The following is a 15,363-nucleotide window of genomic DNA, read 5'->3' as shown; positions in this document are numbered from 1 at the left end:
TGCTGGCTCCTGTGATGGGCATGGGAGTAGCCTGGCAGGGTATTATTTGGGCTCCCCCTGCCATGTCTCTCTCTGCTTCTTTGTGGGCATGCAGAGGAGCTTTTATCACATAATTTAACAATCCCAGCTACATGTTTTTAGCTGTTGTATACCTAGTCTCAATTATTGCACGTGCTTAAAGTATTGCCAGCTTTGGTATTGAAGGTTAGATTTTCATGAAAGCATCCAGATATCTTCTAGAAGCTACGTACTGATGTACTGCAAGGATTAAGACTGTGCTTGATCCTTGAATTTTAATAACAGGTAAAGTAAAATTCATTCCAGGATTTCATCAGTCCACTGGAGAGATCCCTGTATGCACATTGAATAAATCATCAAAATCGAAACATAGAAAGGTTTCTTATTTTAAAGCCTTAGAAAGTTTCTAATGAAAAGAACTGTTCAAAATGAAAAGATAAAATAGATAAAATAGATATTAAATACTCAGATTCTTTTACATGAAATGATCAAAACAGCTCAAAGCAAAATGCTATGACTTCATTTCATTGGCTGTAAGTTTTAATGAAATTTGACTCAATTTTTAGAAATGCTTTTGTTCTCCCTGAAACATTGATTTTTCAGTGAATTTAGCATTCATCCCCCAAAATGCGCCAAGCTCTAGACTACGTGTGCTATCATATTTATCACGTACAGAACAACTGTTAGTTGTTCCTAATGACTACATTTTCTTTAAGAAATGTTCAGTGCATTCAGCTGCCAACTTGTTCCGTCTCGGCAAGAAAACCTCTGTTTGAAGAAGGTTGCTACCAGCTAAATGCAAAACTCCAAAGACTATGCAGTCCCAGTCTCCCACCAGAGATGCACCCAGGCTTGACTTGGGCTGTCCACCATGTTTGCAGAGCTGCCCCCACCTCCTGGGAGGCTGCAATCCTCTCCTCTCCCTGCTGACTGGCCTGGTTTTGGACCATATCTGGACTGGGATCTTCTAGGCCCTCTTCTAGTTGCAGGTCTTCTTTTATAAGGACACCTTCTCACGTCATTTCAGAAACACTGACGGAGATGTCACCTTATTTCTGCATGTTTCTAGGACTGTCTGGCTGAGGGGTCCTGCCCCTCCAGGGTCTGCAGAAGCACAGAGTTGTCAAACAGAGATCTCTATCTCCTACCCACTCTTTCCCTGATTTGCAGCATAACGTAAGACAATGAAGTAAAACTTTATTGCTTGCAGAGTTACATCTTCTTAATCATATTATTGTCTAATCTGTTCCCTCTCTCCCTGAACATACAGTCTGTCCCAAGCAAACAATGTAATGATTTCTATTTTATCTCCTGAGCTATTCCGAATTAGAATGACCGTTACATTGAGTTCCTCATACAATTTCATTCAGCGTTTCTGAGAAGAGCTGGGTGGAAAAATGGCACAACAATGGCTGTATAAAAGCCAATTTAACAAAATCCAGCTGTTCCCTGAATTTAGCACTGTGGTCTCCACCATTTTGTATGAAATACTGCTTTTTAAAGCTACCTCAAAATAGCAACATAAAAATATGCACAATGAAGCCATTACACAACGAGGAGAAAGAGCCCGAAGTCCTGATTTTCAGAGGCTGAATATTGCTCACCCAAAACAGAAATCTAGTTTTTAAAGGGGTAGGTGTTAAACTTTTTGAAATAGTTTTTATTTCTGGAGTCTGGTGGTGGTGGGAGTAGAAAGGTGTTCTGTGCTGAGGCTGTGCGGGCCAGTTTTATGACTCAAACAGTTGCAAACCAGGGCAATCTAAAGCAGGTCTCCACGTGACTTTGCTGGCTCCCCTGCCCCGCTGGATCTGTGCTGCATACGTGCTCTCTCTGCTTTCACAAAGGCTGTGGCTGCACAAATGTCCCCAGTCCCTAAATTTTCTCCCCATTGTCAGACCCGTTTGTTCCTCGCCACTGGTGGCAGCAGCAGTGGGGAGCGCTTGGGCGGAGAAGGCCTCATGGAAAAGCAGCTGCTGTGGGCTTCAAGCTGTTTAATCCTTTCCAGAGCTGGTCTCTTGTCTCCTTCTTAATGCTGCTGCTGTCAGTCGTGGAGCCAAATGAGTGGTCATGTTAAAAATCAGGAAAAAAAAAAAGAAATCCTAGCGGAGACAAAGGCAAACATAAATAAGGAAACAAAGCCCAAAAGAAAGAAAGCAAGTGAGATAGATATACTCCTTTTGAATTGCTCATGAAGAGGTTGCCCTGTTTGATGTGACAGGGCCTATCTGAACTCTGGATGTCCTGAAGCTAGTACTGTTGCTCAGCACCGGGCGTTTGGCTGAAGCAAAGGAACGCACCGAGGGTCCAAGTGCTCCTGGAGGAGCGAGTGCAGCTGCTCGGTGCCGCTTCCCTGTCCCCTGCACATGCCTGTGGTGCTGCATCCATCTGTGGGCACGTGGAGCATACAAGAGAAACGAAACGCACCAGTATTAGGAATTTTCGTACGGGTCTTTAGCTGTTCTCGTGTTCAGAGACCAAGAATTGTCTCCCACTGGGTGCAGTCCCGCACCCATTTCCAGAAAGTGGCCAGTGTCTGATGCCTCGCTGTAAGGAGCAAGGTGCTTTACAGCAACCGGATAGTGTTGCCCTGGCTGGGGAAGGCTCCTGGTGCTTCCTTTTGCTGTTTGGCACGTGCCTTTGGGTATACGTGTGTGAACACGCTGTGTGGCTGACGGGCTTAAAGACTTGGGCAATGTTTTCTGGTTTCTAAGGTTCAGGGTAGCCTTTCTGGTCATTTCTGGAGAGAAGACAAGAGAGGGAAGAATTTAAATTAAAAAAAGAGCTTTGGGGATTAGCACAACTCTTCTTTGTGAAAATATAGGAGAGGTTTCATTTTCGTTCCAGTGAAGGATGAAAATGAATTCCAAAATCTCCCATGTTGTCATGAAACAGAATTGCTGTGCTCTGGCTGGCCTTTGCCAATGTGTTATGAGGGAAGTTTCTCTTCAGCTCCTGGTATTTGGGAACTGTCTTTTATCGAAACCCACAAAACTTTATATACTTTACAAGCTTGCAGCCTATCTCTGTGGCTGACTTTATTACAAATTTCATTCATTTTGAGCCTTTCTAAGCTCTTTGGCTGAGTGTTATTCTGCAGCTTGGATATTAAAGGACCACATTCAGGAGCCGAAGAAGCAAAGATATTCATTTGTTTTTCAAAGCTGAAGTTCAGAAATCGGGGGCAGGCAGGTCTTTGATATGGCAAGCAAGATAAAACAAAATGATGCATTTAAAGTCAGTTGCAGTTATGTCTTACAGATCAACACTTTTTTTTTCTGAAATGCATTGCACTTGTCTTGGGGCCACAGAGCAGGAAAGAGGAGAAGAGCTTTTGCACTTTGCTGGGTCTAAGGCAGATAGTATCTTAAAACAAAAAAGCTACTGGGAATTCTGCCTTATTTGGAACAGAGTAGAAGAGAAATGAAAGAGGCAAAAGACTAAGGAAGAGCTAAAAGTGGTTTTGCTTGATTCTACCAGATGTTTGGGCTTTCTTTACAGAGTCCTTTGTTTCTGTCAATCATCAATCATCAAACCTGCTTAGGCTACCCAAAACAGGTTGCTATAAGTTGCTATAAGCACTGAACAGTAAAGCGTTCTTCTCTATGTGTCCAAATACTCTGACTGAATAGGTGGAACTAGTTACTGGAATGGCCGAGTAAAAAAACCCAACACAACAGCAGTTTGCTGATGTTGCACTTGAATTTTTACAAAGGAAGAAAAAAAAAAAAAGCCTATTTTGTGACACCAGGTAATGCACTATATATTGCAGTCACTGTCTGAAAAGGCAAAATAAGAAACAGGGAACTGGGACAGAGGGCAGGGACAATCAGTGACAGCCTAACACTGAAACACTGAGACTGATCAGGAGAATTAATAGGGAGAATTGTGACAACTCAAATCACATGAAGATATTTGGCACCCAGGAAAACTCCTCTCCCACCCTATTGTACTGCTGGGCCAATGACTACAACCGGGTGTCTAAAATAGATTGGTTCCTGCGTCAATCCCAGCTTCGCATGAGGAGTTTGAACTTCTGCCCTAAAGTGACAGGCTCAGTATCTTTGCCTCCTCTGGTCACCTCTTTCATCATTCTGTCCCTTACTTTGCTCAGCAAACAGCAAAGATGAAACCTGGAGGCGGTCTGCCTGCAAATAAAATAGTCATGCTGGCTGAGTTATGACTTGGAGAGCATTTCTTTTGAAAGAGCTAGCAATTGAGCAAACCTCCAAGCTGGACCATGTAATCTGTGAGCAAAATGGCAAGCAACAGACACCCGTCGCCACCTGCCCCTGCCCAGCTTTCTGGAGAGAGAAGCACGACGTGCAGTGGTCTTCTCAAGTAATACACTGCTCTGATATTTTCCATCTTCACTAGACACTCTGGGGAAGAAAATGGCCTCTGAGAGACCTAATGAAATGCCATAGCTTGGCTAAGTGATCTGGAGAGGGAGGCAGATAGTAGAAATGCACTTTCTGGCCTTTCCACAAACCCTGCATTGCAAGCACTGCTGGACTGCAAAATTGAGCCAAAATTTCATATCCTGTTTGAAGTGAAGGTTTAAGGGCACAAACGAGCTTTAAGCAGACCCTTGCTGGGTCATACAAGCAGGATTAGCTCAAGGGATGACCGTCTCAGTACAGCTGGTAGCCACTCTACGGGCTGAGCTCTGACACGTTATAATACAAATACTGCAAACACAGAGGTTTGGAGCACTTGACAAATAATTTTTTTGGTGAGAACAATTTCAAAACTAAGTAATTTCTCAAAACTAAGTAATTTCAAGTAAACAAGGGTTTTACAGTCATGGAAAACACACAGTGAGATAATCAACTTTAAAAAATGTATAAATAAAGTTGCCAGGAAATTAATAAGTACTGCCATGCATCTGTGAAATCGATTGTTAGTCTTCTGCAAGACAATGTTATGAACTGTGACGTACAGCTAGAAAGCACTGATGACCCTATTATAAAGGGTATAGAATATAGAATAATTCCCCTCTAATTTACCAGGTCCTCAAATTTATCTTTTAGCCAGCAGTTATTCTGTGCTACTTAGGGATCATCTACCTCCCACATAGTGCGAGAAAGTGCAAGTCTAATATATCACAGTCTCTCATAAAAAAATTGTCCTTCATAGAAGGGCAGTTCTGAAGATGAACTGTCTAAAAGTATCCTAAGGCACCCTGTGAAATGCAAAAGCAGTCTTATAGAGCTAATAACAGTTTTTCTGAACTTACCGATAAAACAATTAATGTCTTTCTTCATTCAACAGCAATTCTCATCCCATTAAACACTGGGGAATCTAATTTTCCTTAGCTAAGCTGAGTCTTTCCTTCCTAGAATGACTCCTGTGAAATGACATGCAACATCAAGAATTGCATTTACAGTTCTTTTAGCTCTTTGATGTCTATGAAGATGGTGATCCCAAGAAAGTGTCACATTTGCAATATTTATTCAAGCATGTGTAACCTTATTGTTACACATTAATTTCCATTCTGCTACACTTGGCTTAACCTGATATTGGTCCCAATGAGAATTTTTTAAAGACAAAGCTAATTTCGTCATTTGTTCCATTTTAAGTGGATGAATTTAGCTTTCATGAGCTGAAGGGAAAAGCAGCAATGGTAGTTGAAGTTTAAGGAGAGCCTGTACCAGGCAAGCAGAGCTGGGAAAGCCCCTGCACTGCCAGTGGCTAGTCTTCAAGAAAATTCATGCCAGACTGAGTGATGAACTAGACTGAGAACCCTTCCAGCTGCAGGCTAGTGGGAACATGTGTATTGTTTGTTGGTACAATGTCTCAGAGAAATGAGGAGCCGGGGAAGGAAACTTAATTACTCAGAACTGCAGCTCCGTTAAGACATATTTTGTAAAGAGCACACCTTGCCTGGTGCCCTTGCAGTAAGCATCCGTTCAGAAAGCACCCTAGAATTTAAAAAGCAGAAGACATCGAAATCATGGGAATGGACCCCAAACACAGCATAACCTGGGTTTTGCCAGCATGAGTTTTAGGGTGTCTCTCTCTTCCTTCAAGGAGTGAGCCTGGAGGTTTTTTTCCCTGAAAGTGGAGACCCATCTGTGAAGTCCTCCCCCTGTGATGCCTGCTACTGAGGAGATGTAAAGGAAAATGTGGAGAAACATAGAGGAGGGAAGGGTTCCCTGGAGAGAGAGAGAAGAGCCAATGAAATCCTTCAAAAGAAAGGACAAATCCCTCCAAGATCCTCCCAAATTGTTCTTTCAGCTTCTAACAGGAAAGGTTTATTATGCCCAGGTGGACCTTGCCTTAACATCAGTGCCTTCAAAGAAAAAGGCAGCCCTACAGATTCAGCTGTTGCACTGGATTTCATTTCATTTCCAGAGTATCTTAGACAGACTGAGACAGGATTAATGATTTACATTCCTTCATTACCGAAAGAACAAAATAAATAAAAAAATAGAAAACTGATAGTTAAAAAAATCCTTTATTATTGATGATTTACCTTCTAACACTGTATGCACTTGTAGCTGTTGTGCCATGTGATTTATTAGGATTTTCAACCTTTTCCTTATTGTTGGATCTTCTTCAGAAAAGATGCAATTTAAAGGTTAGTGTTGCCGAAGGCATATAATGGTACAGTGATTGAGAAACCAAATGGAAAACACACTTCTATTTCAGACTGTCAGTCTGATGAGATGAAAAGAAAACTAGTTAAAAATACCTTGTGGGTTTGAACTCATGTCGTCAGCAGATGACACAGAAAACATGAGTGAGGGTGTCTGCATGATTACAATTCTCCATACAGGCACATGGGATCCCTATCTTACTGTATTTAGGTATAAATATAATTAACTCAGTTGCTGGAATAATCCTTGAACTAATAAAGACAGTATTTAATTTTGCAATGAAGTACAATAATACCTAGAAATACGATTTTGCCATTCAAGATATGTATCTGAAAAATTATTTACCTTCTTAAATCTTTTTTTTTATTTCCCACTCTTCATTTCTGACAAGTTGTGATGTCTATTAACCTAGTGCATAGATTCCCATGGAAAAAAAAATATTCCCCACTAGTTAAGTACCTAGCCATGTGCAATTAATCGTCTATATTGTTTTAGAGAGGAAAATAAGAGAAACATTTTTATTTTCACCTCTGTAGGTTGTAGAATCAGAAGGATTTTTTTTTTTAAAATGTCCTTTTCTTGAATAATAATACCTGCTGATCAGAGCTATTAACACTTTCTTTTCCAAATGTAAGTATTTTAGGGGCTACTGTCAATCTGGAGTCATTTTGGCAGAAAAGTCAATCCTCAAGTCATATAAATGAGATTAATTGTCTTGTCCTCAGAGGCATGAGGCAGCTGTAACTGCCCCCAGGGCTTTGCCATTCAGCATAAAAGAGAGGAGTGCAGCAAGGTGGCACCACACAGAGGTTTATCTGAAGATAAGAAAGAAGATCTGTGAACAGAGGTGTTCTTCAGTTGCTCCTGAGGAAGGCAAAGCTTTTACTTAAAAGTGCAGTTTTACTCAGAGAACTGACAGTAAGCGTAGTGTTGTCTGTGTCTTATGAAGTGTTTTTCCAGTAACTTCCACGCTGAATTCGCTTCAGTTATTTTTCTGTTAGGGCTTTATGTAAGGATTCAAACCTGTCTGGGGAAGAGTCGCTGTGCAAACACGCATTTGATTGGCAGACTGGTCTTTTAGGACAGTAAACTGTGGTGTGATAACTCCCTAGAAAACTCAATTTTTAAAGAAACAGAGTAAATGAATGGGAGAATTGTTAGGAAACAGGAGCAGAATAGGAGAATGTGTAGCTTTGGAAGGAAAGATTGGAAGGAAAAAGTTACAATATGGAACCTTTCTTGACCTCAAATACCTGTTTGCTGTTTTAGAGGTTGCCTTGCCTGCAGAAGAGAGAAGCTGTAATGTTTTCATCTACATCACCCTGAAAGAAAAAATGGATGTCTGGCTGCTGGGCTACAAATGGCTCCTGAGAAGCAGAAGTGAGAGTGAAGGAAAATATCTAAATGGTCCATTAAATGTTCCAGGAAGCCTTAAATGAATAAAGGCTCTGAATGAGCATTGTGTACATGTACACATATTTTTTTCCCCCCTGCAAATAACAGAAAAGTGTATTATCTTTTAGTTACTGTTCTTTCTTAATCCTGTAATAGAAACTACTGATATTATTTGCTCATAAGGAAGAACTAATTCATTGCATAAGCAAAAAAAAATTTCTAAAGCAGATATGTTTAAAAATGCATCAAGTAAAATGCATTGTTCATACTCAGCAATAAACTACTACAGACTATGCATTTGCACATCAAGGTGTAGCTGTAATCACTGCTTTCAGTCTTGTGTTACAAAATTAATTTGGAGACTGTTGTATAACTTATGTTTGTGGTTTATTGATAAGGAAAAATCCCTTAAGTGTGTTGGCTGAGTGTATTTATAGAAATAGCAGGAAGTAGAAATGTATTTTTATCACCCAACTAAGCACAGAAATTTGTTCATATACAATACACATTTCTTAAGAAAGAATTAAAAAAAATTCCCAGTACCTCTTCAAGGTAAGCTTAACATTTAAGTTAATTTTATCCCTATGGGCAAGTGCAAAAGTCTGTAGAATCCTTAAAATTCATGCAAGCTTTATTTCACTTTTTAAGGAGGCCTCTGAGGGTTAATATAGGAGCCAATGTTCCTGCTCAGTTGAGACCATTGATAGTATTGGTAGGTTGAGCTTCTACAGCTATTCTAAGACTTCAGTTCAAACACATCTATTGCTTGTTCTATGTTTTCCTTTTTTATTTTTTTTTTCCTCCATAGCTTTTCTGGGAATTCTTTCATCTGTCTTCATTCTTTTAACAGTTTTGTGGACTGCCAAATTAAAGGGAATGGAGTTGCTTACCATTATCAGTATTGAAATAGAAATTTTAAAAAAGTCACTTTTAGCGACATTTGATTTAGATCATGATGGAAGCATTATGAATATGTATTACATGAAGTTTGAGAGACCAGCTTCAGAAAAAGGAGAGTACTTTAAAAAGTCCTGTATATTTTAGGTCTTCTATTCAGAATAGTCACTGGAGTGAAGATAAGAAGTGGGAGAAATACCTAGAAAATATGATTTGCCATGCTGTTGGAGTTTGGCTTTGGGAAGTTTTAGAAAGACACTCTACTTTCTCTTTGATAAGTACTGTGAAAATAACAATGGTCCGTCCACTGGGATCATCTCACACCACGTAACCTTTATTCTGGTGGTGAGTGTTCAGTTTAGTGTTGTTCCAACGAATGAGTAATACAGCATGCCAGTCTGGAAGAAGCCTGATGAAATACTAATGTTACTGTAAGTCCTACTGGAGAATATCTCCTGTGAATATATAACAGACATATTTATGTTGTGCAGTATTTTGCATTAAAAAATTGTCTTCTCTGCATGCACATTTGTCTATGCAATAAAACTAGTCCAATACAAATCATTCTCATCTTTGCAGCACTATGAACAAGATTTCTGTATGGGGAGACTTAGCTATATGAAAAAGTAGAGAATAAATTTTAAGTCTTAGATTAGAAGTTTAATTTAGAGAAAAACAAAATCCATATATTTTTCTATTCTGGTGACAATTGTAGAAACGGAATTGATTTGAATTAGTTAGAAGGTCCACCTATGCATAAATCAACAAGTAAAGACAACATGTATGTGGTCCTAAAGTTCATAACATCATAATTAATATAAAATGTATGACATGCGACACCACAGGTGCCTTTTTTTTTTTTTTTTTGGACAGCTGATTTGGTACAAAGATTTTGCTGAAGAAGAAGAAATTACTTGTTAGTCCCATTTGAGATTTCTTTGCAAGTCAAAATCAATAAAATTGTCATCATTACTGTCTGTTTTCTGGTAGCTGTCTTCTGCACTGAATATTAAAGAGCTTTCAGACTGGCTGAAAAAAAAGACATTAGAATGGTGAGAAAATTCTTTTATATTTTACTCAAACATGATGTCTCTATTGATTTGTCAGAAAGAGCACCTAGAAGGTTTATTGTTAGTCAGAGGATTACGTCAAATAATAAAAAGCTCTTTTCAAATTGAAGGAATTAAGACAAAGGATTAGAATACTCTAACCTTTATTGTCTGCCTTTTTAATGCTTTGTGTTGTATTTTTCACATTTTTTTCAGAGACATTGAATATAAGCACTTTCTGCCCTGCTGCTTATACACATAAGGCCTTTATTAGCAAAGATTGCAGAATATTTTTCCCCTGTCTGACAAGATTTCAAGGATTTTCTGACTAAAACCAGTTGCTGAAAGACACTTCTACCACACTGACACCTTATTTCCATTCTCTAGCTCAGTAGCTGAACATTGTCTATGTTTCAGATAATCTTGAATATTCTTCCTCAATGTTGGCCATTGCTATTTTTGCTCTGTTTTAAGGAGAATTATGCCCATAAAAATGGAATATTTTGATGTTTTGCCAGTCCCAGTGAAGTAACCTTTAATTCCAGACAGACAGAAATTAAAAATGAAGGAAGAATTTACTTGCTGTTGTCTACATGCTAACAGTACAGCATTAAATTTAGGAAGAAGTACAGAGGAATATAAGGATATATATCTTATAGCTGTCTATTTGGCAGTCCCCAGCCCTGTTTTGCCCAGTTAGTGACCCCTGAGGACACTTGCATAGCCCAGTGATTGGAATCCAGTCTTAAAACAAAGGCTCTGCCATATATTGGACAGTGTGTTTGTTTACTAAAGAAAATCCTGATATGGGATCATTGATAACTTCATAACTTGACTTGCTACAGATTTCAAATTTTTCCAAGCTTCTGCTGTGATATGTAGTTTAATAAGGAAGGCAGAATTAAGGCCTATAGTACCTTCATCATGCCTGTTTCCACTAGAAATATCAGTGACTGGTGGAACTGATAACTGGCGCCATCTCCTATTCATCCAATAAACTGAACTGGTTAACAATTGCTCTGGCAGTGCACTGTAAGGAAAGAAATAACACATCCACAGGTTAACTCTCCTTTCTGCCTCATGGACTGTCATTCCTTATGTACGGAAACTTAGATTTAGTATTATGTATTAACAAGCAAGTATATTTAGTTAACTGTAGAAGTGAGAATAATGCAGAGACCAAGATGAGGTACAGTGACACGTATGTATTTTCAGGATGGGATCAAGTCTTTTTTGAGTGGTACCAAGGCAAGAGTATTATGCTATATATCCTGAGCTCAAGAAAAGCTGTTAATAGTAAAAATGTAAATGTTTTGCTACAAAAGCATCATCTTTGACTTCTTATTTTGGGTGCAAGAAGAAATTACCAAATCACACCATTTCATATCTTCAGTATAGTGACACCAGCCAGACAGTCTCTCTCTTATTCTTCTTTCTGAGATAGATAGAGGAAAACCTATGAAGGCATGAAGAGCAGGAACAATCTACTAGGTCTGCTGCTGTCTTGAAACCTAAAATGATACAATGTGCAAAACTCAGAAATGCTTAAGTTGAACTTCAGCCAGTCATCAATGTTAAATGTTGATTGCTCATAATCAGGATGAGCAAAGCTGAATCTTTGATGAAATTCTCAGCAGTGACTTAGCATTTTCTTAGTTTCCTCTGACAAGAAGAAATGAGGGAGAAGTCTCAGGGACTTTGATTAGCTGATCAACAGGAACAGGCCAATCTAAAAAAGATTACCCCAAACCAAGTCCTGATGACAAAAAGAACAAATGTAAACAGTATGAGGATAACAAAGGGGCACTTTCTTATGGCTTAGTTGCCTCTTTGCTTGGTGTCTAAGCAACCTTGCATTCAAGAGGTACCAACAGGAGCCTTTTTTTAAAAATGTATGTTGATTTTTTCTAGTGAAGAATAGACTCTTTCGACCTGAGAGGACTATTGGAGGAAAGGTATTTTAAAGATTTCCACTCAAGGGTTCTGCAGCACTGTAAATCAATTAATATGAATATATCGTGAGAGATGCCTGTTTTTCTCTTGCCACCTCTTAGTCTATGTCTAGTTTGCAGAAGCAACAAACCCTATTTGCATCAATGATGAAGGGTGAATGAAGATAAAATATAATTTTGAACTTGTTCTACCTCTTTGAAGTGACTCAGGCTTGCCTATGGGCATACTTTCAATCTGTGAGGCAAAGAAGCAGCAATGTGAGTGTCATCTTCCCCTCCTGTACACTGTGAGGCAAGATTTTCCACCAATGGGTGATTTTCTAAGTTTGCTAATACTAACAGTTATGTCAGTAACACATTATTTGGGGGGTTGGAGGGACAGGTGTAATGGTATGGCATGCTTTTGTGTTCTTTCATTTACAGTAAAATTCATTACACAGAAGTGGTCCTTTTCAACATATATGAAGTAATTTTTTATTATCGTCACAGTCATACATTAAACATATATATACACATATATACATATATACACATATATACATACACAGTCATACACTACCTACCACAGGGAGAGGCCCACTTTTGGGACATACTACTGCTGATCTCCTTAGCTGTGACCATTAAATGCATTAAAGCTATGATATTTAAAACAGTGGATGAAATGGTTCTTACACTAACACTGCAGAAACTCTGGGTAATGATTTGCTCCTGCCATCTGTATATGTTTTGCTTAATACAACAGGCTTTCATTTGGTTTTGGCTTGTGGATGTGTTTGACATCTTAGTGTGAGCTGGAAGCTGAAATGCTGTAAGGTAGTGAGAGAATGTTGCTTTCACAGCTGCATTTCCCTGACAAGTTAATCACAACCCCCCCTCCCTCCAGCACTGCCTGATATGAGTAACTGGACATATCTAATGACTATCTGGTAATTAGAATTTGAACTCTTTTGCTAGACTAATTTATTAGTTAATATTATGTAAAATTTGATGCTAATATGTCCTAAAGGCTAATCTATTCAGATTGCAATACATAGATTTTAATAGTCTGGTGTGCTTTGGCAATCAGAAGGAATTATGTGATTATGGCTTCTGGCTTGAGCAATTAAAAAAGATTGGGTTTAAGTGCTCATTTCAAGGTTGTTCGGGCATTTATCGAAAGGGATTCCTATAGTAATTTTGTCTGTAATTTCAGTGTAACGTGGACGTGTCATAAATCACTGGTCTGTTTCAAGTAAACTACCACATGTCCCACATGGTTTAGGGTGGCAGAGCTGCTTAGCCCCAAATTATCACCAGTGTACTAGAAGTGAAAGGATTGCTCATCCCCAAGATTTTTTTTTTAGTTGTTACTTCTTTATCCAACCAAAGTATAAAGGTCAGAATTCAGAGAAAACTGAGATAGGAGAAAGTGAAGAGGAGATATGGGATGTGTTTAAGTCATATCAGGGTTACTGGTAGGCTTTTTAGCATCATTTAGGGAGCTTATATTAAATTGCTTATCCACTATTACCCTGAAGTCCCTGGTTTCCAAAAGACAGTTCCCACTCTGTAGTACTGCCCTTTATACATTGCTTCTAGACATCATTTTGCCTTAAATGGTACAAAAATACACTTTGAACTGACTTCATTTTACAAGGGAATCTAGATTGCTCTGTACAGGTTTCTAATCTTCATTCAGAGAATTTTTAGGTCCCCCAAAATCTTATATTTTGTAAATTGTAAGTGTACTTCTATCCAGATCACAATAAATAATTTTGGGTAGCCTCAGGATTAATCTCACTCCCAGGAGAACCCTGCTGTAGTAAAGTCCATGAAATGATTGATGATTACTTAAGAGACCCGTCTATTAGGTGGCTCTTAATATATGTGAAAAATACTTTGCTGGCCCCACTCTAATTCAGTGTTATCAGAATGTATGTGGCACCAAGGCAAATAGCTTACAATGTCTATCACATTTACACAGTTACATTTATTGACCAAACTTGTAGTCTCCTGAAGGAATTAAATCAAGCATGTTTGACAAAACCTGTTTTCTGTAAGATCATGCTGACTGGCACCAATTTTATTTCCTTCCTTTAATATTTTTGTTGACCAAGAATAGCAAAAAGCTTTTAGCTACTTTACAGAAAGATCATTTTCCTGCAAGAGAAACTCTCCAGGCAGAAGTCGTCAGACAAGCTGAGCTCTTTCTTCCTGTGCTGTGTACCTGTGAACCAAAAAATGAAGCACACAGGCTGCCACAGTTGTGGCCAGTGTGCAAAATATCCCATCTGATTAGGATTTTAAACAGAAAATGTTCAAGTGCTAATTCGCTTTAATCAAATGGACTAGTCTGGAGATCAGACTCAAGTACTGAGAATCCTATTAAAGTGATCAGGTGGCAGGAGTGACAGATACTTCTCGCGGGCCTATTCAAAACAAGCCTGGGGACTGATCAGCTCAAACTTATTTAGAATGAAGGGCTACTCTCGTGCAGAAGACTAATGCTGTTTTAAAAAAATACAACGAGGTCTTGTACAACTACTTCCATAAAAAAATGGAGTTTTGTTTCCCATAAATACAATGATAAAATGACTGCAGAACTGCTTCAAAATTCAAAGCACTAGCAAAGCTGCTGAATGAACACAAGAGAAAAGAGAAATCAAAAATCAAATTAAATGATGGATGAAGGATGTTAGAGAAAATACTTCAGGCCAGGTTTTCCATTATTTTGTGCTATGCTTCATACTTGTGAAGAGTAAGGAGGGCCAATAAAATGGCTTCATTCTCACTGAGCAAGATACAAGTCTACGGGCCCATTCAGTAGCTGTTGAACCACCTCCTGAATTCCCTAGGCATCTCCAAGACCATAAACACCTACTGCACAACACAGGGCACAGACCATAGTTTGTATCACCCATGACATGACATGTCACTGCTTCTATATTCATGTGTCTCCAGTCACATTGCAATCCAGGGACAAAAAGAAATGTGAGGGTAACGCGTCTCTAGAAAGAACATACAAATGAAATAGTAGGGTAAGCAAACTGTCAGTGATTGGACCAATGTGTTCAGTCACCCAAATATACTTAGCACCTAATATTGCTTTTGGTACATATGCAGATCTGCTTCTCCAGGTAAGGTCTTTCAGGGGTAAGAATTCTTCTGAAGTACATTTTCCCCTTGAATTCAATTTCTACTTGCTCTCTTAAAGTGCCAGACACAACTTCTCCAAAAGACCTGCTGACACAAGGGCACAGTCCTGAAAATTGGTGGCTTTTCTTCTTATTCAGACCCAGTTCCATCCCTGCCTATAGCCTTCTTAACATCTGGCACTTTTTTCCTCATGTGTTTTGCTCAGACTCTGTCACACAATCACTACCTTTTTCTTTTCAATCATCTGCTCTTTCAATTTCTTCCTTTAATCTATTCAGATTTCAATCTAATTTCAAGTGATTATTGTACAGTGTGACA

This window comes from Aquila chrysaetos, chromosome 4 (assembly GCF_900496995.4).
Source record: "Aquila chrysaetos chrysaetos chromosome 4, bAquChr1.4, whole genome shotgun sequence".
Taxonomy (NCBI): domain Eukaryota; kingdom Metazoa; phylum Chordata; class Aves; order Accipitriformes; family Accipitridae; genus Aquila; species Aquila chrysaetos.
This window is presented reverse-complemented; position numbering follows the sequence as displayed.